This window comes from Tamandua tetradactyla, chromosome 1 (assembly GCF_023851605.1).
Source record: "Tamandua tetradactyla isolate mTamTet1 chromosome 1, mTamTet1.pri, whole genome shotgun sequence".
Taxonomy (NCBI): domain Eukaryota; kingdom Metazoa; phylum Chordata; class Mammalia; order Pilosa; family Myrmecophagidae; genus Tamandua; species Tamandua tetradactyla.
Window position 1 is genome coordinate 202,730,900 of NC_135327.1, and position 24,270 is coordinate 202,755,169.

At 37.9% G+C, this 24,270-nt stretch overlaps 1 protein-coding gene and 1 pseudogene across 4 annotated transcripts in view; one reads left to right on the plus strand and one right to left on the minus strand.

Annotated features, from left to right (window-relative positions):
• LMBR1 (limb development membrane protein 1) overlaps nucleotides 1-24,270 on the minus strand; it is a 293,576-nt gene that overhangs the window by 260,422 nt on the left and 8,884 nt on the right. The gene's annotated exons all lie outside the window — the stretch shown is intronic.
• LOC143679823 (uncharacterized) lies at nucleotides 1,553-21,020 on the plus strand (annotated as a pseudogene).

The following is a 24,270-nucleotide window of genomic DNA, read 5'->3' on the forward strand; positions in this document are numbered from 1 at the left end:
GCCACAATGAAAACCTAACATAGTGAAAGTAGAGATTTTATGGTTTAATTTTCTGATAAGTTAAATTAATAAATATGACACGTAAATTACCTAAAACTCCTTGGAAATAAATAAGCTCTATCCCAAAAACTTTAAAGAGGAAATAAGGCCTACAAGGCAATGAAACAGAACTTCTGCCCAAAACTTTAGGATCAAAGCTGAAACTTTCTCAAAGAAATATATATAGTCTTAAACAGCATCCTTATTAAAGATAAAAGATTAAAAATAAAGGAACTTGGTATTTAAAATTAATTTTCTGAGAAACTAGAAAAAGAATAAAATTAATCCACACAAAGTAGGAACTTAAAATTAATAAAAGTTAAAATTAACAAAAGGGAAACACATTAATAAGAAAGAAAAAAATAAATCCAGAAACTGGTTCTCTTAAATGAACAATAAAATATTTTGAATTGGGGGCACAGTGGTAGAATTCTAGCCTATCACGCAGGAGATTTCCGATCCATGTACTTCCCAAAAAACAAACATGGAGTCATTAAGGAATCCACATGGGACAGTCAGTCAAAGTTTAACAGATTTACTGAAAGCATAAAAAGCAGAGAAAAAGCAGGCAGGTGGGAGCCAGAGAAAGGAAAGAAAAATGGCTCCCCCTCTTTGTCCTGGAAGCTGTGTTTTAAAGGGACAGGGATGCTGGGAGGGGACGGTGCCTACTAGGTGGGTATTGTTTCCTGATTGGATGACGGTTTGTAACAGCTTTATATCTGAATCCTTGGACCTGCCATGGACGCTGAGGAGAGGAGCTGAAGGGGCTCTACGTCAAGAGTACCTTTTGCTAGACCTAACACAAACAAACAAGCAAAACAAACAGACAAAAATTCAGCAAATGATGCTACAATAACAGGATACGCACATGGAAAAATAATGAAATGAGACCTAGCCATACAGCATACAAAAAATATATATTGGATAACATCCTCATGCACTTGATTAAAGGGAAAAAAGAGAGGGGAAAATATGTACAATTAGGAATGAGAATGGAGATATAATCACAGATTACAAGTGATTAAAATACTTTTTTAAAATATGTAATGTAATTGCATATCCACAGCCACAAATTTAAACATCTAGAGGAATGGACGTTATGTTAGTAAAACATATATTACTTAAATTTAACCAAGTAAAAATCTTAAAACCTGAAACAATTACTTATCATAGAAGAGATGGGAAAGGTAATTAAAACTCTATCACTGACTCTATGACATGCTGGGAGGAGCTGGATGTGTTGACTTTCTTCCCACAAAAAAAGAGAGGAATTTTCTTTAAGCCTTTATAGAAACGCAGCAAAGAGAATGCTCTGTACTGATGCCATGTTTGGCAAACACTAAGAGAGGCAGTTTATATGAGAATGGGGCTGCAGTAAAGGCTCCTTCCAGAAGTGAAATGGTCGGAGTCTCATCCTCACTGTCCACCCGCCCCCTTAGAGGCGAAAACAGAATCCCAGAGTGCTCCTTTCTCACTGCCCTCAAACACCGCTGCAAACATTGCCACAGCCACAATGCTGAAGCAAAAGAAGCAAAATCAGCAGCAGCCACACCCGCCACAGACCCCACTGCCAGAGCAGGAAGAATGGAGATGAGGAGGACAGGAGTCCCACTGGACCACCCAGCCTTCTGGGCCAGCCCCCCCATGGCGAATGGAAAGCCTGGTGACCCCAAGTCAGCTCTTCACAGAGGTTCTCCAGGATCAAGGAGGCCAATGAGTCCACCACTGCTGAGCCTCTCACCTCCTACGGGCCCAACTCGGGGAGGCCTAGGTCCCAGGCCTGGCCCATACGGTTGTGGTAGGGAGTCAATGCTGAACCTCCTTTTCCGGGGCCAGGCTATGGAGGCCACTCTAGAGGAGACTTTCACAAAAAGCTGAGAAACCCTCGAAGGCTCAAAAGCTCACCTCTTATCAAGAATACCTGCCCAGGGCCATGCATGGTGGTTCAGCAGGCAAGAATGCTCGCCTGCCATGCCAGAGGACCTGGGTTCGGTTCCCGGTGCCTGCCCATGTAAAAAAAAAAAGAATACCTGCCTACCTAAGGATGGGCCCCAGGTTATAGAAGACAAACCCAACTGCCCTGTCTGCAGATACTTTGCCAAAAAAGGGCACTATCAATATGAGACTTCTGTGCCTACCACCCAGGCATCAACGAATCTCTCTGTGAGACTGTGCCTTCCCATCTAGGCTAGAATAAGCTCTCTAGGACCTGGCAGCCATGTATTTCCCTGTGACCCTACGATGGCTACTGTGAGGCCCTTCACCCACCACCCTCAAACAGTGACATGCCCACCTTCATCCACCACCTGCCCCTTTGAGGTTCAAAATTGTGTTTCATCACTGGTGCATGGTGTGGGCTCTTTCTTCTGATTCAGCCTTGAGAAACTCACCTTCAGGACCCCATCTTTGCTCCCTTCAGCTGCCTCCTGGATCCTCTTTCTTCTTACCAAATGACAGATGAACAGCAAACCTCATTGGTGTGTTTCTTGTGCATATGTCCACCTGTCCCCCAGTGTTGCCCTAGATTCCTGAGAGGCCTGGGGCAGTTTCCTACCATTCCTTTCTAGCTGCTTGATTTAAGTCCTTATTATGTGATATTCCCTACCAGCAATGTTATCAGCTGCTATGTGAAACTCACCAGGTTGACCGGCCTGGGGTCTAATTTGAGTGACTGTATACTCCCTGAAAGGCTACTCTCCATTCTTTCGAATTTTGTAGTTTCTGTGTCAATAGCATGATCCCCATCACTGTGGTTTGGGATCACTGTGCTCTGTGAAACCGTGAATCCCCTCGTAGCCTTTCTTAGTGTCTGTGGCATCTTTGCGGTTTCTCAACACTAGAATAAGTTATGTGCCAAAGTGAGTAAGGCTCTTGGTGCCCTCTAGACTTTTTCCATCTCTCAACATGGGAGAATTATGAAGCCTTGTGTCTAATTTGCTAAATGCCAGAATGCAATATACCAGAAATGGAATGGCTTTTAAAAAGAGGAATTTAATAAATTGCTAGTTTACAGTTCTAAGGCCGAGAAAATATAGCAATTGCAACAAGTCTAAAAAACTGTCCAATCAAAGGCATCCAGGGAAAGATACCTTAGTTCAAGAAGGCCAATGAAGTTCAGGGTTTCTCTCTCAAGTGAGAAGGTACATGGCAAAGACATTCACAGTTTCTCTCACGGCTGGAAGGGCACATGGTGAGCAAGATGTCATCTGCTAGCTTTCTCTCCTGGCTTCCTGCTTCATGAAACTCCCCAGGAGGCATTTTCCTTCTTCATCTCCAAAGATCACTGCTCGCTGCTTCTCATGGCTATGTTGTTCTTCTTTGCTCTCTCTGAATCTCTCATTTTCCAAAATGTTTCTTTTATAGGACTCCAGTAAACCAATCAAGACCCACCCAAATGGGTGGAGACCACCTCCCCTAATCCGCTTAACAACCACTCTTGATTGGGTTACATCTCCAGGGAGATGATCTAATTACACACGGTATTGAATAAGGGTTATTCTGCCTTTATGAAATGGGATTTTGATTAAAACATGGCTTTTCAAGGGTACATACATCCTTTCAAATCAGCACATGAGACTGCCTCCTTGTTCCTCCCCTTTCACACAGTGTCAGTCATTCTGGGTATGAAGCAGGCCCATGAAACATCTTACAAAACCTCTGATGGGCCTACCCTATCTCCTCTCCAGACCATTTTAGACTGTGTCATTGTGAGCCCACCAAACCTTTCATTTGAAATCTGTGAATCTCCACCTCGCCTATCTTTGGGTGGAATCTGGACAGTACTATTGCCCATTTCTCCTACATCCCTGGCACTGGTTGTTTTCTGTGAAAACAGTGGTGAACAGATTCAATTTGGAACTGGCCCTAAGGAAATGGATCAGTAATTGTGTGGGCAAGAGGGTGGGATGAGAGCTATTACAGAACCAGGAATGAGTTTTTTTTTTTCTTTAAAACATTATTTTATATTAGTAATAAACACAGTGGAAACAAAAAAAAAACTTTCATTAAGGAAAATACTAGAGTCAAATGGGTTCACAATTGAATTCTACATCACCTTTAAAAGAATAGATGGTTCTAAATTTAAATTACCTGCAAAAAAAGAAAAAAGCTCCCAATTTCATTAATAAAACCTGAAGTCACCATCACATTAATAAAACCTGAACAAAAAAGAAAATTTTAAAATAATCTCATTTATAAATACCAAAACAAGAAGTGTAAATAAAATAGAATCCAACAATGTATCAAAGGACCAACACACAATAAACAGGAAGAGTTTACTCCAGGAACATTCAATATTAGATGGCTTAATATCATGAAATATATCAATGTTATTTATCATCTCAATAACTTAAAGGGAAAATTTATTATTCCAGTAAATGTTGAAAAGACATTTGATTTAACTAAGAAAAATGCAAAGTACACTGAAAATTAAAAGCATATACTTGAATATTTACTAAAAACCAACAGGAAACATTTTACTAAGTGTGGAAACCAAAAGCCATTTCCATATCAGGAACAAGACAGGAATGCATGTTATCATCATTTATTACTGGATATTACTTTCAAGGTTTGGAAAATTCAAAAAGATAAGAAATTTTAAATTGTTTATAAATATTGGAAAAAAAGAAATTTGTCTTTTTAACTAGTGATATGATTATATAACTAAGAAAATCAAGAGATTATGAAATTATAAGGGAATTTGATGAAGTAACTGGAGACAACATAAATATACACAAATTGAGAGCTTATCTTTATCTAGCAATAACAACCTACAAATTAAAATAAGAAAAATGTTCCATTCACATTAGCCACAAGAACTACAAAACAGAGTCAACCTTAACAAGAAAGGAACAAGGACTAGATGTAGAAAATTATAAAAGTTTTATTGAAGGACATGAAGATCTAAACAAATAAAGAGACATTTCACATACTTGGAGAGAAAGACAAAATATCAATGCTCAAAATAAATATATTCACTTAATGCTATTGCAACTAGAATCAGAATTTTTATTTGGAATGAGATTAAAATTCACATGGATAAACAACTGAATTTTTACCTCAAAAAAACCTGCCTGAGACTAGCCTAGAAAACTATCAAACACACATATTATACAATCATGATTATTAAAAATTCATTGTTTTCAATAACAATATTGAAAACCCAGCAAAACCTGGCAGAACCAGCTTTCTCAGAGCTTTAGAAAACATTTCAAGTGTTGTGGTTAACTGGACAAGTGTCAAATAGAGAAAACGTCAACTTAAAGATGGTAGGAAAAATGTGTGGCAACTATACTGGACTTTCCTCCACCTATTTTCTTGCTCAATAAAGCACCTGTATGCATTTCCAGTGAGGATCCCTGGTACCAGGTTCTGAAAGGAACAGAGTAACCCTTTGCATATCGATGAGCATATATGTCTTTGACAACCAATCAGGTAAAAGTATAAAGGACTGATCCAGAACACCTGTCTCTATCTCACTAGTCCAGGAGCTTGCTCTGGACTACAGGCAGCTGGCAGGGCCACAAAAAAAAAAAAAAAAAAAAAAATCAAATCACAGTTTCCTAGGGCAAAGGATTACTGGTTCAAACATACAACAATGCCAGGACAAGGAGGAAACCTTGAAAATAGCCTGGGGGAAATGGGGCATATTTCGAGTATCCAAGTAAATGGGGGAATTGATGAGGCCACACATGGCTGATAAGGCTACAGATATATTATCAACAGAGACTAGAGAGGGCCCTATACTTTTGCATCAAATTGTCTTTAGGCGCACTATAAATTGGCTAAATTCTGTAGGAAATCAAGAGCACACTAGGAAAGGAGTTTTCATCAGTGCTGTTTTGTTTTTGTTTTTCTTTTTGTTTTTTGTTTTTTGGGGTAATTGCTCTTGTTGGCTTCCAGCATTCAAGGAAATCTCTGTAATAACACTAGCAGAATAAAAAGCTTAAGGACAGTGACTTCATAAGTACTACATCTGTCAAGGGACACAATCTTTGTATGAAAATTTGGAAGAATCACTAAACAAACAGACTACTATAACTTCTACAATACAATAAGATAGAGAGGGTGGCTGGAGAAGGGGAAAAATTTGTCTCCAAAATTAACACAGAAAGATATTCAAATGTCCAAATTTCAACCAAAAAAATCACATGGTATATACTAAGAAACATGAAAATATAGCCCATTCAAAGGAGCAAAAAAAGCAACAGACACATCAGTAAGGAAGAGTAAACACTGGTCACACCAGACAATTGGAGGTCAACAAATTAGATAACCTAGAAGAACGGACCAATTTCCAGATACACACAAATTACCTACACTGGCTCAAAGAGAAATTTAAAATGTCAACAGCCCCATAATAAGTAGATTGAATCAAAATCCTCCCAATAAAGAAAAGTCTAAGACCAGATGGTTTTCACAAGTGAATTTTAACAAGCATTCATCATAGAAGAATTAACACCAATCCTACTCTAATTCTTCAAAAAAAAAAAAAAGAGGAGGGAATACTCCCTACCTCATTCTATGAGGTTCATATCGCCCAAACAGCAAGGGCAGATACAGATATTACAAAAAAAAAATAAATTAACTCTAATATCTCTTAAGAATATAGATGTAAAAATCCTCAATAAAATACTAGGAGACAAATGAAACAGCACATTAAAAGGATTATAAAACCATGATCAAGTAGGAATTATCCCAGAAATGCAGGGTGGTTCAACATAAGAAAATCAATAAATATAAGGTACCACATTAAAAGCATAAAGAAAATAAAATACACAATCATGTCAATTGAAACATAAAAAGCAAGTGTCAAAATTCAACACCCTTTCATTATAAACAGTCAGAAAATTAGCAACGGAAGAAAACTCCCTCAACATGATAAGGTACATATGTGAAAAACCTATAGCCAGCATCATACTGAATGGTGAAAGACTGAAAGCTTTCCCCCTGGGATCAAGAACAAGACAAGGGTGACTTCCTGAGAAGATGGCGGCTTAGTAAGACACGCGGGTCTTAGTTTCTCCTGCAGAAAAGCAACTAAAGAAACAGAAACAATACGAAACAGCTCCCGGAGTCACGACAGAGACCAAAAAGACAGCGTACCCCATTCTGGAACGGCTGAATGGGCAGGGAGAATCCGCTGCGGTGAGATACCTGAGGGGCGCACGTTTTCCCGGCTGGGGTGGCTGGCGACTGGGGTCCCCTCCACGCACGTGGCTCCCCGGTCTGACTGGGTACGTTGGATAGCAGGGCCCTCCCGTCACGCTTGGTGTCTCGGGTCAGCTGGGCAATTTGGACCGGCACTCCCCCAAGCCACGGCGGCCAGCGACCCCCTCCTCCACATGCGGTTTCCCGGGCCGACTGCCCCGCAGACAGACGACTGCCACGAGCGCCACCTACTGGGCAGGAAAAGAAAAACAGAGCCCAGAGATTCCGCAGAAAAACCTTTCAACCAGCTGGGTCCCACACCCAGGGAAATCTGATCAAATGCCCAGACACCAGCAGAAAATAATGGATGACGCTCGGAAAATTGAAGATACGGCCCAGTTAAAGGAACAAACCAATAGTTCAAATGAGATACAGGAGCTGAGACAACTAATGCTGAATATACGAACAGAAATGGAAAAACTCTTCAAAAACCAAATCAATAAATTGAGGGAGGACATGAAGAAGACATGGGCTGAACAAAAAGAAGAAATAGAAATTCTGAAAAAACAAATCACAGAACTTATGGGAGTGAAGGACAAAGAAGAAAAAATGGAAAAAACAATGGATACCTACAATGGTAGATCTAAAGAGACAGAAGCTACAATTAGTGAACTGGAGGATGGAACATCTGAATTCCAAAAAGAAACAGAAACTATAGGGAAAAGAATGGAAAAACTTGAGCAGGGGATCAGGGAACTGAATGACAATATGAAGCGCACAAATATACGCGTTGTGGGTGTCCCAGAAGGAGAAGAGAAGGGAAAAGGAGGAGAAAAACTAATGGAAGAAATTATCACTGAAAATTTCCCAACTCTTATGAAAGACCTAAATATACAGATCCAAGAAGTGCAGCGCACCCCAAAGAGAATAGACCCAAATAGGCGTTCTCCAAGACATTTACTAGTTAGAATGTCAGAGGTCAAAGAGAAAGAGAGGATCTTGAAAGCAGCAAGAGAAAAACAATCTGTCACATACAAGGGAAACCCAATAAGACTATGTGTAGATTTCTCAGCAGAAACCATGGAAGCTAGAAGACAGTGGGATGATATATTTAAATTACTAAAAGAGAAAAACTGCCAACCAAGACTCCTATATCCAGCAAAATTGTCCTTCAAAAATGAAGGAGAAATTAAAACATTTATAGACAAAAAGTCACTGAGAGAATTTGTGACCAAGAGACCAGCTCTGCAAGAAATACTAAAGGGAGCACTAGAGTCAGATACAAAAAGACAGAAGAGAGAGGTATGGAGTAAAGTGCAGAAAGAAGGAAAATCAGATATGATATATATAATACAAAAGGCAAAATGGTAGAGGAAAATATTATCCAAACAGTAATAACACTAAAAGTTAATGGACTGAATTTCCCAATCAAAAGACATAGAATGGCAGAATGGATTACGACCCAGCAATACCACTGCTAGGTATCTACTCAAAGGACTTAAGGGCAAAGACACAGATGGACATTTGCACACCAGTGTTTATAGCAGCATTATCTACAATTGCAAAGAGATGGAAACAGCCAAAATGTTCATCAACAGACGAGTGGCTAAACAAACTGTGGCATATACCTACGATGGAATATTATGCAGCTTTAAGAAAGACTAAACTTCTGAAGCATGTAATAACATGGATGGACCTAGAGAACATTATGCTGAGTGAGTCTAGCCCAAAACTAAAGGACAAATACTGTATGGTCCCACTGATGTGAACCGACATTCGAGAATCAGCTTGGAATATATCATTGGTAACAGAGACCAGCAGGAGTTAGAAACAGGGTAAGATAATGGGTAATTGGAGCTGAAGGGATACAGACTGTGCAACAGGACTAGATACAAAAACTCAAAAATGGACAGCACAATAATACCTAAGTGTAATGTAACTAGGTTGGAACACTGAATGAAGCTGCACCTGAAATATGGTTTTTTGTTTGTTTGTTTGTGTGTTTGTATCTTTTGTTTTTGTTTTTTTCTTTCTCCTTTTTATATATATATTTTTTATTAGTATTATTATTTTAATTCTCTTCTCTATATTAACATTCTATATCTTTTTCTGCTGTTTTGCTAGTTCTTTTCCTAAATCGATGCAAATGTACTAAGAAATGATGATCATACATCTATGTGATGATACTAAGAATAACTGAGTGCATTTGTAGAATGGAATGATTTCTAAATGTTGTGTTAATTTCTTTTCTTTTTTTTGATTAATAAAAAAAATTTTAAAAAAAAAATATATAGAATGGACCATGATGGCTCAGCAGGCCAAGTTCTTGCCTGCCATGCCGGAGACCCAGGTTCAATTCCTAGTGCCTGCCCATACAAAATTTAAAAAAAAAAAAAAGAACAAGACAAGGATGCCCACTTAACCACTGCTATTCGACATTTTACTGGAAGACCTAGCCAAAGCAATTAGTCAAGAAAAAGAAATAAAAGGCATCCAAACAGGAAAGGAAGAAGTAAACTATCTCTATTCACATCATGACCCTATCTACAGAAAATTCAAAAGAATCCACAAGAAAGGTACTAGAGCTGATATATTCGGCAAAGTGACAGGTTGATCAACACACAAAAATCAGTTGTGTTTCTATATACCAATAATGAGCAATCAAAAAGGAAATCAAGGAAACAATTCCATTTACAATAGCAACTAAAAGAAAAAGACAGAAGTAAATTTAAACATGGAGGTAAAGTATTTGCACACTGAAAAACTACAAAATATTGCTGTAAGAAATTAAAAAAGACTAAAATAAATGGAAAGACATCCTGTGTTAATGGATCGAAAGACTTAACATTGTTAAGATATCAATGCCGCATACAGCAGTTTACTTTTACTGATTCAACAAAATCCAGAGCAAAATTCCAACAGATTTTTTTTTTATTTTGCAGAAATGGAAAAGCCATAAATTCATATGGAAAGTGCGGGCCACGGTGGCTCAGCAGGCAAGAATGCTCGCCTGCCATGCCAGAGGACCTGGGTTCTATTTCTGGTGCCTGCCCATGTAAAAAATAAAAAAAAAAAAAAATTCATATGTGTCATGGTTAGGGACATGTGTCAACTTGGCCAAGTTGTGGTACCTGTTTATCTGATTGGGCAAGTGCTGGCCTGTCTGTTGCAATGAGAACATTTCATAGGATTAGATTATGATCACATCAGCTGCATCCACAGCTGATTCCATTTGTAATCAGCCAAAGGGGAGTGTCTTCTACAATGAGTGATGCTTAATCTAATCACGGGAAGCCTTTTAAGGAGGATTCAGAGGAGACACATCCCATTCCTGCTTCGGCTGGTGAGCCTCTCCTGTGGAGTTTGTCCAGACCCTCCATTGCAGTCATCGGCTTCACAGCCTGCCCTGTGGATTTTGGACTCTGCGTTCCTGCGGTCACATGAGACACTTTTATAAATTTTATATTTGCAAGTGTTCCCCGTTGATTCTGTTTCTCTAGAGAACCCTAACTAATATAATATGGAATGGCAAGAGACCCAAATAGCCAAAGCCATCTTGAAAAAAAGCAACAACATTGGAAGACTCACACTTCCCTGATTTCAAAACTTATTACAAAGCTACAGTAATCAAAAGAGATAAATGCAAACAAAGAGACTAGTGGAATAGAACTGAGAGTTCAGAAATAAACTTACATATCTATGATAACTGATTTTTTTAAGAGCGTGAAGTCCATTCAATGGGGAAAGAATATTCTTTATGCACATGTATTATGCACAAAAATTAACTCAACATGGATCTGTGGCCTAAGCACAGGGAAGCATATGGACAAGGTATTAGGCAATGAAATCCTAGATTTTATACCAAATGTATAAGCAGCAAAAGAAAAAATAGATGACAGGATTTTATAAAAATTAAAAACTTCAAAGAAAGTGCATTATGAAAGTGAAAGACAACTGACAAAATGGGAGAAAATATTTGGAAATCATATATCTGATAAGTGTTTAGTACGCAGAATTATGCATATTAAACTCCTACAGCTCAACAACAAAAAGATGAAAAAAAATTAAAAACAGGACAAAAGACATGAATAGCCATTTCTCCAAACAAGATAGGCAGATAGGCCAAAAAGCACATGAAAAGCTGCTCAACATCATCAGTCATATGAGAAATGCAAATCAAAACCACAATGATACCACCTCATACCCACTAGTCAGGTTATTACTGTAAAATGGAAAATAACAAGTTTGCAAGGATGCAGAAATTGAAACCCTACTACACTGCTGATGGCAATGTAAGATGGTACAGCCATTGTGTACAACAGTTTGGAGGTTTCGCAAACAGTTACACATAGAATTACTGTCTTAGTTTGCTAATGCTGCTGGAAGGCAATATACCAGAAATGGATCAATTTTTACAAAGGAAATTTATTAAGTTACAAGTTAACAGTTCTATGGCCATGAAAATGTCCAAAAATAAGGCATCAACAAGAGTATGCCTTTACTCATGAAAGGCCAATTCCCGTCTGGGATTTCTCTGTCACACGGGAAGGCACATGGCTGGTTCTTTGCTCCTGGGTTTTGTTGCTTTTAGCTCCTGATCCCTCCTCTCTGAGCTTCTGTCTGTCTCCAAGCATCTCCAAACATCTATATCTGTGTCAGTTCTGAACTTGCTTTTTCCATGAGCTCTCTTAAAGATGCCAGTAAACTAATTAAGACTTCTTTGAAGGGGTGGGGTCATATCTCCATCTAATCAAAAGGTCATACCCACAATTGGGTGTGTTACATCTCCTTGGGAACAATCTAATCAAGAGATCCCTTCCTACAGGATTTAAAGAGCATAGCTGCACCCATGTGATTAGATTGGGATTAAAAGAACATGGCTTTTCTACGGTACATAACAATTTCAAGCCAGCATAATTACTATAGGACATAGCTATTCCATTTCTCAGTATATACCAAAAAAACTGAAAGCAGGGATTCAGATTTTTACACCAATGTTCAAAGTAGCACTATTCTAAACAGGCCAAAGGCAGAACCAACCCTAGTGTCCATCAGCAGAAAAAGGGATAAACAATATGTGGTATATATATAACGTAGAATATTATTCAGCCATAAAAAAGAATGAAATTCAGATACATGCTACAATATGAATAAACCTTGAGGACATCAAACTGTGTGAAATACACCAGATACAAAAAGGACAAACAGTATATGATTTCTACTTATATGGAAAACCTGAATAAGCAAATACATACAGACAGAAAGTAGGATTACAAGTTACCAAAGCCTGGGGGGCAAGGGTGGAGGAAATCAAGGATTATTGCTTAATGGGTATAGAGTTTTCCTTTAGCTTGATGAAAACATTTGGTAATGAATGCTGGTAATAGTAGCATATCACGAATGTAATTAAAATAACTGAATTTTACACAAGAAAGTGGTTAAAATGGGAAGTCTTGCATTGTATATATGATACCACAATAAAAATTAAAAAAAAAAAAAAACTGACTTGTGCCACTTCAGCTAAGTCTCGGACCACGGTCATGACTCTCGCACCCTTTCTTCTCTCTTCATGGTGGCTAAGACATAGATATGGGTGACCTAGCTTCAACTAAGCAGAAAACTACTAGATCTGGGGGAATGGATAAATAACAGAAGGAACCTAAATCCCCTAAATGACCTGATGAATCTTTTTATTATAGTAGACCAGGCCTACCCAGATAGTAACACATGGCATATAATGTTATACAACCAACAAGAATGGAAGGCTGTAGACCAGGCTGTCCCACTGGTTGCCTGATGAGATGGTAAAGTTGAGGGGAGGATGGATTATAATGAAGGCAAAACTGTAAGCCAAAAATAACAGGGAAATGAAAAAACTGAAGATATTTCCACATAAAAAGAGTAAATGTATAACCTAGCTAATGCAAAATTATTTAATCTGTGTGGAAATAGAGAGATGTAAGACAGAAAAATGTTTATTTCAAAATGCTTCAATTTCACATTATTTTTTCCCTTTTAACTTCTTACACTTCTCTAAATGAATTCAAGTTTTAGCAATAAGGATTTTTATTCATATAATTGGGAAAAAGGAATAATGCTATTTTCAAAATTTAAAAAAAAACATTCCAATAACCCTGCTGAAAAGCTATATGACAGTGTACTTATATACTCTCATTTAATTATCCTACTCTTGGGAATTTTATATTATAATAATTCCAATAAGAAGCTACATGTATTAAGATTTTCAGTTTCATTATAGCATTATCTGAAATATAGAAAAACTGAAAAGAACCATTCCTTTCTTGTTATTAGGTTATCATTGCTACTACTGACAAAATAACAACAACAATAATATAATAGCAATAACTTGAGAACATAAGGATGGGAACTTTCCATCAGCCAAATTTGGGAAAAATTGATAGAAAAAGAAATAAATACTTAAGTTATGTCATAGAAGGATACCCAAGAGAGCAACAAATAATAATAATATAACAATAAATAACTAAGGAGGAAATGGGAGAATGACAGAAGTGTAAATATTCATTATAATAGTATTAATCCTGACTATCAGGAAGACAGTAGCTAAATCCTCAGTATTTGTTTTGAGGTAATATTTATTGTTAAATGTTGACAAACCAAAAAATATTACCTAGTATTATGGAAGTAACTGAGAAAAACTAAAAAGTAAAACAAGAAATCACCTATAGAGGGGAACTAGATGGGAGTCTTACTTAAGTTCTTCTATACTATCTAATTTATTACATGCATGCATAACTGACACGATAATTTTAAAGTAATCCTTCAGAGATTATCTACCATTCCTTCAACTGAAATTTCACATTATTTAGAAAAATCAATACCAAATAATATTTTACATCATTGCCATTTTCTATATTTGGTATTGCATTTCTTAGACCTGTGGTACTCAAAATTGGGTGTGACAATGCCTCCTAGAATTCATTTAGCAATACGTGAAGAGGTTCTTGGTTGTCACAACTGGGGGTAGAAGGGGGTCTTATTCTTGACATTTAGTGGGTAGAGGCCAGAAATGCTGCTAAACATCCTACAGTACATAGGATAGCACCCAAAAACAAAGAATTATCTGGCCCAAAGTGCCAATAGTACCAAGACCAAAAAACTCTGTCTTGGACTAAATGCCCATAAAATACAGAAGATTCAGAGGAGGCCCACAATGGGAACGAAGGCTTGTAACTCTGTACAGCTTAATGTAAGGCTGGATACATCTCTGAGTTTGTTGAGCAGATGATTTAAAAGTACTGGCAAAGTCCCTTGAGGGATGGGAGAAGAGATATGGAACTATTAAACTTTACCACCAGGGAAACCCATGATACTATCTCAAACATTAGGGACTCCCAAGTCAACAGGCCAAGCCCTTGATCTTGAGGCTTGCTCTTGTGAAGCTTATGTATGTAGCAGAGAAGCTTTGCCTACCTAAAGTTATGCCTAAGAGTTATGTCCAGAGGACCTCTTTTTTTTTTTTTTCCTTTCAGATAATTATGCAGAGTTTGGGGAAAGAGCCTATATATTTGGAACTTTCTTGAGAGAAGACTAATTTTGGATTAATGAGAAATGCATTTTTCAGGTCCTGCTATGTTTCAACATCCTGATGGTCGCTGTGGATGCTTGTGTTTAACCCTGAGGGAGATAGGAGAATGGGACAAGTTCACTGGCAACTTGCAAATACAACTCATGTTATTCAAATATATGTGCAATGAATTTAACATCACATAAACACTGCACATCGATAAGAGACTTTGAGAACCCACCCTTTGCCATCTCTGCTGCTAAGGTCTTTCGTCTGTTTTGGAGAAATATTCACACATATACAGTCCATCCACATACACCCACAGCTCACAGTATCATCACATAGTTGTGTATTCATCACAGTGATAATTTTTAGAACATTTGCATCACTCTAGAAAAATAAAAAGAAAAAATTCATATATCCCATATGCCTTACCCCCACCTCACTGACCATTATTAGTACTGCAATCTACCCAATTTTTTTTTTAACCCTTATCCCCTCCATTATTTATTTATTTTTCCTTATTCTTTTACTCATCTGCCCATTCCCTGGATAAAAGGAGCATCAGACACAAGTTTTTCACAATCACACAGTCACATTAAATGCTTTATAGTTATACAATCATCTTCAAGAATCAAGGCTACTGGAACACAGTTCAACAATTTTAGGTACCTCCTTCTTACCACTCTAATGCACCATAAACTAAAAAGGGATATCTATATAATGCGTAAGAATAACATCCAGAATAACTTTTCAACTCTGTTTGAAATCTTTCAGCCAGTGAAACTTTATTTTGCCTCATTTCTCTCTTCCCCTTTTTGGTCAAGAAGGCTTTCTCAATCCCATAATGCCGGGTCCCAGCTCTTCCTGAGAGTCTTGTCCCATGTTGCCAGGGAGATTTATACCCCTGGGAGTCATGTCCTACATACAGGGGAGCAGAGGACCTCTTTTTCTGTTCAGATGTGGCCTCTCTCTACATAAGCCCAACTCTGCAAGTGAAACCATTACCCTCCCCACTACATGGGACATGACATCCAGGGGTAAAAGTCTCCCTGGCCACATGGAATATGACTCCCAGGGATGAGCTTGGCCCTGGCACCATGGGATCAAAAATGTCTTCCTGACCAAAAGGGGGAAAAGAATTGTAACAAATAAGGTATCAGTGGCCGAGAGAGAGTTCTAATAGAATCAAGGGGCTACACTGGAGGTTACTCTTACACAAGCCTCAGCTAGATACCATTATTATCATAGTTTGCCAAACCCCAACCAAAACCATTCCTGCCAACCCTAAAAAAACATATAGAGCTTTATCTGAGATTCTATGAAGGTTCTATGCACTATGATTTCTTTCCAGAAACCTACAACCTCCAGATGAGTTCCTAGGCCAGGTAAGTCCTGAAACCCAGAGGGGCAAGCCTCTCTAGAATTATCAATTGTTTCATCCCCTATCCCATATTATCAACAGCCCTTTCCAACATAAAAAAGTTAGAATGGGCCCAAATACCCCTTACGAGTTGGAGAAAGATCAAAAGAGATGGTAAAGAGATGGTAAAGTTATAACAGGGAAGACAGGATTTAACAAATGAAAATGACTGCTGAATTAGTATATTTATATTTCTTTTAGTCTCCAGTGTTTTGGAGCAGCTATAAGGTAAAACCTAAAATTGTAGAACTGGAACCCATACCAAACTCTGAAATCTATTCTATAACCAAATTGTTGTGGTGTGCTTTGAAATGTACCACTTTTTCTTATATTTATTTCTCACAATAAAAATAAAATATAAAAAAGAATAAAAATACAGAAGACACCATAGAACTAATTACATATACAAGTTACTTGAATAGTGTGCTGGTTTGAAAGGAAGTATGCCCCCTAGAAAAGGCATGTTTTGATCAAAACCCCATTTCATAAAGGTGGAGTAGTCCCTCTTCAATACTGTATGTTTGAAACTGTAATCAGAACATCTTCCTGGATGATGTGATTTAGTCAAGAGTGGCTGTTAAACTGGATTAGGTGACACAACATGTCTCCATCCATTTGGGTGGGTCTTGATTGGTTTACTGGAGTCCTATAAAAGAGGAAACATTTTGGAGAATGGAAAATTCAGAGAGAGCAGAAGAGAATAATGCAGCCATGAGAAGCAGAGAGTCCACAAGCCAGAGACCTTTAGAGATGAATAAGGAAAACGTCTCCTGGGGAGCTTCACTGAAACTGCAAGCCAGGACAGAAAGCTAGCAGATGATGCTGTGTTTGCCATGTGCCCTTCCAGCTGAGAGAGAAGCCCTGACTGGGTTCACCATGTGCCTTCTCACTTGAGAGAGAAACCCTAAACTTCACCAGCCTTTCTTGAACCAAGGTATCTTTCCCTGGATGCCTTTGATTGGAAATTTCTATAGACTTGTTGTAACTGAGACATTTTCTTGGCCTTAGAACTGTAAACTAGCAACTTATTAAATTCCCCTTTTTAAAAGCCATTCCGTTTTTGGTATATTGCATTCTAGCAGCTAGCAAACTGGAACACATAGCCTCTTATAAGTAATATTTGTTTTCTATTGTGAGTTGCCAACATATGCAATGTTAATACCAGTTTAATTGGTATTTCATAATAACCAAATTCCTTTATCTTTAAAAAGATGCAGGAGTCCATTAAAAGATCTTACTAAGATTAAGGCACAGATCATTCCAAACTACTTAATGTTAAGGGGGTGGAGAGGGACACTATCCCTTATGATCTCATATCTTGTGTTTAAAAGCAAAAAATTTAAACTCATTTTTACCATGTCAACAAAAAACTGTATTTAAAATTAAAACAGAAACAATTACAAATAATCTGTTCTAGTTTGCTAGCTGCCGGAATGCAATATACCAGAAACGGAATGGCTTTTAAAAGGGGAATTTAATGAGTTGCTAGATTACAGTTCTAAGTCTGAGAAAATGTCCCAGTTAAAACAAGTCTACAGAAATGTCCAATCTAAGGCATCCAGGGAAAGATACCTTGGTTCAAGAAGGCCGATGAAGTTCAGGGTTTCTCTCTCATCTGGAAAGGCACATGGTGAAAACGGTCAGGGTTTCTCTCTCATCTGGAAGGGCACATGGTGAATACGGCATCATCTGCTAGCGTCTTCTCCTGACTTCCTGTTTCGTGAAGCTCCCCGGGAGGCATTTTCCTTCTTCATCTCCAAAGGTAGCTGGCTGGTGGACTCTGCTTCTCATGGCTATGTCATTCTGCTCTCTCTGAATCTCTCATTCTCCAAAATGTTTCCTCTTTTATAGGACTTCAGAAACTAATCAAGACCCACTCAAATGGGTGGAGACATGTCATCCCCTAATCCAGTTTAACAACCATTCTTAACTAAATCACATCAACCAGGGAGATGATCTCATTACAGTTTCAAATATACAGTATTGAATAGAGATTATTCTACCTTTATGAAATGGGATTTATATTAAAACATGGCTTTTCTTAGGGGGCATACTTCCTTTCAAACCAGCACAGAATCCAAGATATTATCCTCAAGATAATATCAGTGCAGAGACCGGATATCACATGAAGATTCCCAAGCAGCTGACAATTACGAACACAAGAAAATCCACTACATAGAATAAACTATAAAAAAAAAAAAAGAGAGAGAGAGAAAAGGAAGCAAAGAAAGAAAGACAGACATATTATAATCTTTCATCGGAAATGAGATAACAATTAATGGCACTAAGTCATGCATACCATGAATTCAAAATGGGTATCACACAAAAAACAAACACTTTATAACTACTTCCACAAATAAAGGTACAAGCCTTACAAACATGGAATATACATGGTATTATATAGTAGTCTTTTCCTCTTACCTCTCATTTATACCCTATTTATAACTCCTAAATGGCTTCCTAATGCTGTCTGGGTAAAGCTCTAAATTCTTCACATTGGCTGACAAAGTCAAGCATGATCCGGCCCTTGTCTCTCTCACCAGTTCTACATCTGCTTCTGTATGCCTCATTCCTGCACTCCAGTCATCTGTCATCTTGACCATCTTTTCCTTTCTCTGAATCCACAGGCTCTCACATTTCCTCTTCCGTGTATTTGTAACACTAATCTCTCTTTCAGTTATCTACTACTATTTATTCTCTAGCATCAGTTTAATGTCACTTTCTCAAAGAAAACTTCTCTAAGCCTCTGATATTTCTCTCTTAGCATCCTATTAATCCCCTTCATTATTACAATTGCTTAAGTAACAGCCAGTTAGTTACTCACCAACAGCCATTTCTCCATTCTTCCTCAATGTCAAAACTCTGGATGGCCACCTCTCCCTAACACGACTCAGAGGGCAAATCTTTTATAAATTTAAACTCTCATGGTAATCCTATTCCTGTCGTTAGTAGTTTAGGACAGGCCAATCCTGGCTTCTATGACATGAGTGGAAATCTGTTGGAAGTCATCCGGAAAGCACAGGCTCTTAAAAAGAGATGAATGACAAAACATATCCTCTTTCATAAGACATTGTCCATGAGCCTTTGATTACTGTAGTCTCACTATAACCAAGAAGTGTAACTGTCTGAGAACAAACAGATGTGATGAAGCTAGAAGAAAGAAAAGATCATTTGCTAGTACTTCAGGAAGACTTAGAATTACTGAAATTAAATAACCTTTTAGCCTATGGGCTTCTTCCTAGGTATGATGATAAATATTCCCTATTTTTTAAGTTAGGTGATTTGGGTCTTTCTTACAGCTGGAAGCATCATTACTGATATCTGATATTGTGTAATTAAATATTTAATGGCTACCTCCTAGGAAGAATAGACACATCAATCTATTTAACAAATAATTACTGATCACTGTACTTAACTGATGATAGATATTTGCTGAATGAATATTTTTTCCTAGTTTCAAATTAGAAAGCACACAAAAAAATCTTCAGGCCTTCTTCAGCCTATGTATAACCAGAGGTGTGAGGTCTTTGTTATATGTACCTCTAGTCTTTTTATTACATAAATTTATAGTGTAATAAAATACAGTGAGTATATACTTTATTAATTTTTAAAATTAGAGTAATGCAAATAACACTTTTACAATGTGATTTTTTTTTCACTTATAAACATTTACCCATTTCATTAATCTTCTACAAAATCGCTTCAGTGGATATATACAATTCCATTTAGTGGAGTATACAAAAATATACTACTGAATGGCTGCAAGAAGGGATGAACTTTTAAGGCATGAAACTAAGTAAATGAATCTTGAAGACAGTATGTTGAATAAAATAAGTTAGAAATGAAAAGACAAACATTATCGTGTCTCATTCATATGGACTAACTATAATGTACAAACTTGGAAAATTGAAATTAAAAGCATAGGTTACCAGGTCAAGGCCTATTGTAAAGGATCCTAGACTGTAAAATCTCACAGAAGTTACATCTATTCTGGAGTTGTAACTGTTATTTCTAAATTCTGAGATGTAGCACTCTTTTAAATTCTGGTCATTCCCTGGAACTTGGGGTATTTGTGCGACACCTAAGACTCAGACTCAGGGCTCTGAAACTATGAAAGTCAGCATCACTCCATACAGTGACTGTAAAAAAAAAAAAGCTGAAAAAGTGATTACTCTTCAACTTCCAGGAAGATGGCAGGGTGGAATGGACTGAGTTCACCACTGCTCCATGGGAAAAGATAGGAGCCAGGGAGAAAATGACTGGGACTGTGGTCTGGTGGAGTGGGAGGGAACGGAGGGGGGCAGTGATGGGTGATCATGGGAAGTATTCAGTGATTCTTGGGGAAGAGAGAGATGAGAGGATCGGGGCAGGGAGAACAGGGTGGGTCAGGCCAGCAGTGGACAGCGCCAACCGTGGAGAATCAGACTGGAGGGAACTGACCTCCCTCAGCTCCAGCCTGTTCCAGCAGGCAGCTCTGTGGTGCCTCCCCAGGCAGCTCCGCAGCCACTGGCACCTGTGGGAAGCCTAGAGGCAGGCTCAGCCATCCGCTATGAAAAGCCAAGCATCCAGGTGCTTGGTATGGTCACCCAACTGGGCATCACAAACAGCCAGCCTATGGGTGTGGTATGTGGCAGATTCACTGGGCACCAGGCACTGCAGGTGGACTATTCACCCCAGGTACTGCTGTCGCTACCCCGTCCCACAGGAGGACGAGCCGTCCTACTATCGCCGGCCAGGAGCAACCCCCGCAGTGTGCACACTGGCTTCCGAGATGCCAGCTACAGTCAGAGAGGGCAGACCAGAGCAGAGAAGATGCCTCAGGAGCGTCATCAATTGGTGAGAAGTGGTAAGGCAAGCTGCTAAAATGTCTGCCTAGGTTTTTTTTTTCCTTTCTTGTATTTTTTTACCTGCTTTTTTTTAACAAATTTTATATATATATATATATATATATAAATAGTGGTACTATTTTTATTTTTTATTTCTTATTTTCATTTGTATGCATACTTCATACTTATATTTTTATTGATTTTTTAAATTTCTTTTTTATTGCTGTTTTTTTTTTGTTTTTGATTCTTTTTTTAATTAAACATACCAGCATACAAACACAAACATTCTTACCATAAGATCACTCCATTATGGATATATAATCAATAACTTACAATATCATCACATAGTTGTATATTCATCAACATGATCATTTCTTAGAACATTTGCATCAATTCAGAAAAAGAAATAAAAAGAAAACAAAAAATTCATACATACCATACTCCTTACCCCTCCCTTTCATTAATCACTAGCATTTAAGTCTACTAAATTTATTTTAACGTTTTTTCCCCCTATTGTTTATTTTTATTCTGTATGTTTTACTCGTCTGTCAATACGGTAGATAAAAGGAGCATCAGACATGAGATTTTCACAGTCACACAGTCACAATGCGAAAGGTACATCATTATACAATCATCTTCAAGAAACATGGCTACTGGAACACAGCTCTACATTTTCAGGCAGTTTCCTCCAGCCTCTCCATTACACCTTAACTAAAAAGGTGATATCTATATTATGTGTAAGATCAACCTCCAGGATAACCTCTCGACTCTGTTTGGAATCTCTCAGCCATTGATACTTTATTTTCTCTTATTTCTCTCTTCCCCCTTTTGGTTAAGAAGGTTTTCTCAATCCCTTGATGCTGAATCCCAGCTCATTCTAGGGTTTCTGCCTAAGTTGCCAGGAAGGTTCACACCCCCGGGAGTCATGTCCCATGTAGAGAGGGGGAGGGCAGCAAGTTTGCTTGTCATGTTGGCTGAGAGAGAGAGAGGACACATCTCAGCAACAAAAGGGCTTCTCCTGGGAGTGACTCTTAGGCCTAATTTTAAATAAGCTTACCCTATCCTTTGCAGGGTTAAGTTTCATATGAACAAAACCCAAGACTGGGGGCTCAGCCTATTGCTTTGGTTGTCCCCACTGCTTGTGAAAATATTAAGAATTCTCCACTTGGGAAGTTGAATTTTCCCCCTTTCTCACCATTCCCCCAAGGGGACTTTGCAGATACTTTTTAATTCACTGTTCAAATCACTCTGGGATTTATCAGGGCATCATTCTAAACAAACCTACAAAATCTCATGCCCTACTCAAGGTTCCATGTACTATGGTGTTCAGTTAAGTTGTCCATATAAGTTATATTAAGAAATGCACTAGTCAAAATATAAATTTTGTACCAAATAAACATTTTTTGCTTTAGTCTCACACATAAGTTAAAGTTTCAAAATATTAATCACCTATTGTGAATTACTGATTATATAAGAACAGAATGAACATATGTTAAAAATGTTTGTGCTTCTTTGTCATATTTTTTTAAAAATTTAAAAATTAATAATAAATAAATAAAATATTAATTGCCATCTATTTTCAACACCCTGCAGTATTGACATTCCTTTGCTCTTCTTCATGCAAAAACATTTTTAAATTTGTACATTTAGTCACTATCATTATACATTTAGGCATTCCTAGATTATACCATTTCAGTCTTTATTGTCTATCTTTCCTTCTGATTTCACTTGTGTCCCCAGGCCTCCTCCCTCTATCCTTCTCACATTCAGCTTCATTCAGTGTTCTAACATTATTGTATTACAATTAGGTAGCATTGTACTATCCATTTCTGAATTTTTACAATCAGTCCTGTTGCACAATCTGTATCCCTTCAGCTCCAATTACCCAATATATACCCTATTTGTATCTCCTGATGGTCTCTGTTATCAACTGAAATTTTCAAAGTTCATTCACTAATGTCAGTTCATATCAGTGAGACCATACAGTATTTGTCCTTTTGTTTATGGCTAATCTCACTCAGCATAATGTCCTTAAGGTCCATCCATGTGGTTACATACTTCACAACTTTATTCTGTCTTATAGAAGTATAATATTCCATTGTATGTATATACCACAGCTTGTTTAGCCAGTCATCTGTTGATGGACACTTCGGCTGTTTCCATCTCTTGGCAATTGTAAATAATGCTACTATGAACATTGGTGTGCAAATGTCTGTTTATGTCCTTGCCCTCATGTCCACTGAGTAGATACCTAGCAATGGTACTGCCAGGTCATATGGCAATTCTATACTTAGCCTCCTGAGGAATCACCACACTGCCTTCCACAGCAGTTGTACCATTTGACATTCACACCAACAGTGGATAAGTGTGCCTCTTTCTCCATATCCTCTCCAGCAGTTGTCATTTTCTGTTTTATTGATAATGGCCATTCCTGGTAAGTGTGAGGTATCTCATTGTGGTTTTGATTTGCATTTCCTTAATAGCCAGGGAAGTTGAGCATATTTTCATGTGCCTTTTGGTGATTTGTATTTCCTCTTCTGAGAAGTGTCTGTTGTCCATTTTCTAATTGGGTAGTCTGTCTTTTTGTTGTTGAGTTGAACAATCTCTTTACATATTCTGGATACTAGACCTTTATCTGATATATCTTTCCAAATATTGTCTCCCATTGTGTAGGCTGTCTTTTTACTTTCTTGACAAAGTTCTTTGAGCACAAAAGTGTTTAATTTTGAGGAGTTCCCATTTATCTATTTCTTTCTTCAATGCTCATGCTTTGAGTGTAAGGTCTAGAAAACTGCCTCCTATTATAAGATTGATAAGATATTTCCCTACATTTTCTGCTAAAAGTTTTATGGTCTTAGGCTAATAGTTAGGTCTTTGATCCATTTTGAGTTAACTTTTGTATAGGGTGTGAGATAATGGATCCTCTTTCATCTTTTTGCATATAGATATATAGTTCTCTAGGCACCATTTATTGAAGAGACTGTTCTGTCCGAGGTGAGCTGGCTTGACTGCCTTATCAAAGACCAATTGTCCACAAATGAGAGGGTCTATATCTGAACACTCCATTCTATTCCATTGGTCAGTATATCTATCTTTATCCCAGTACCATGCTGCTTTCACCACTGTAGCTTTGTAATATACCTTACAGTCAGGTAGGGTGAACCCTCCGACTCCATTTTTCTTTCTCAGGATACTTTTAGCTATTCGGGGCACCCTGCCCTTCCAGATAAATTTGGTTATTGGTTTTTCTATTCCTGAAAAGTAAGTTTTGGGGATTTTAATTGGTC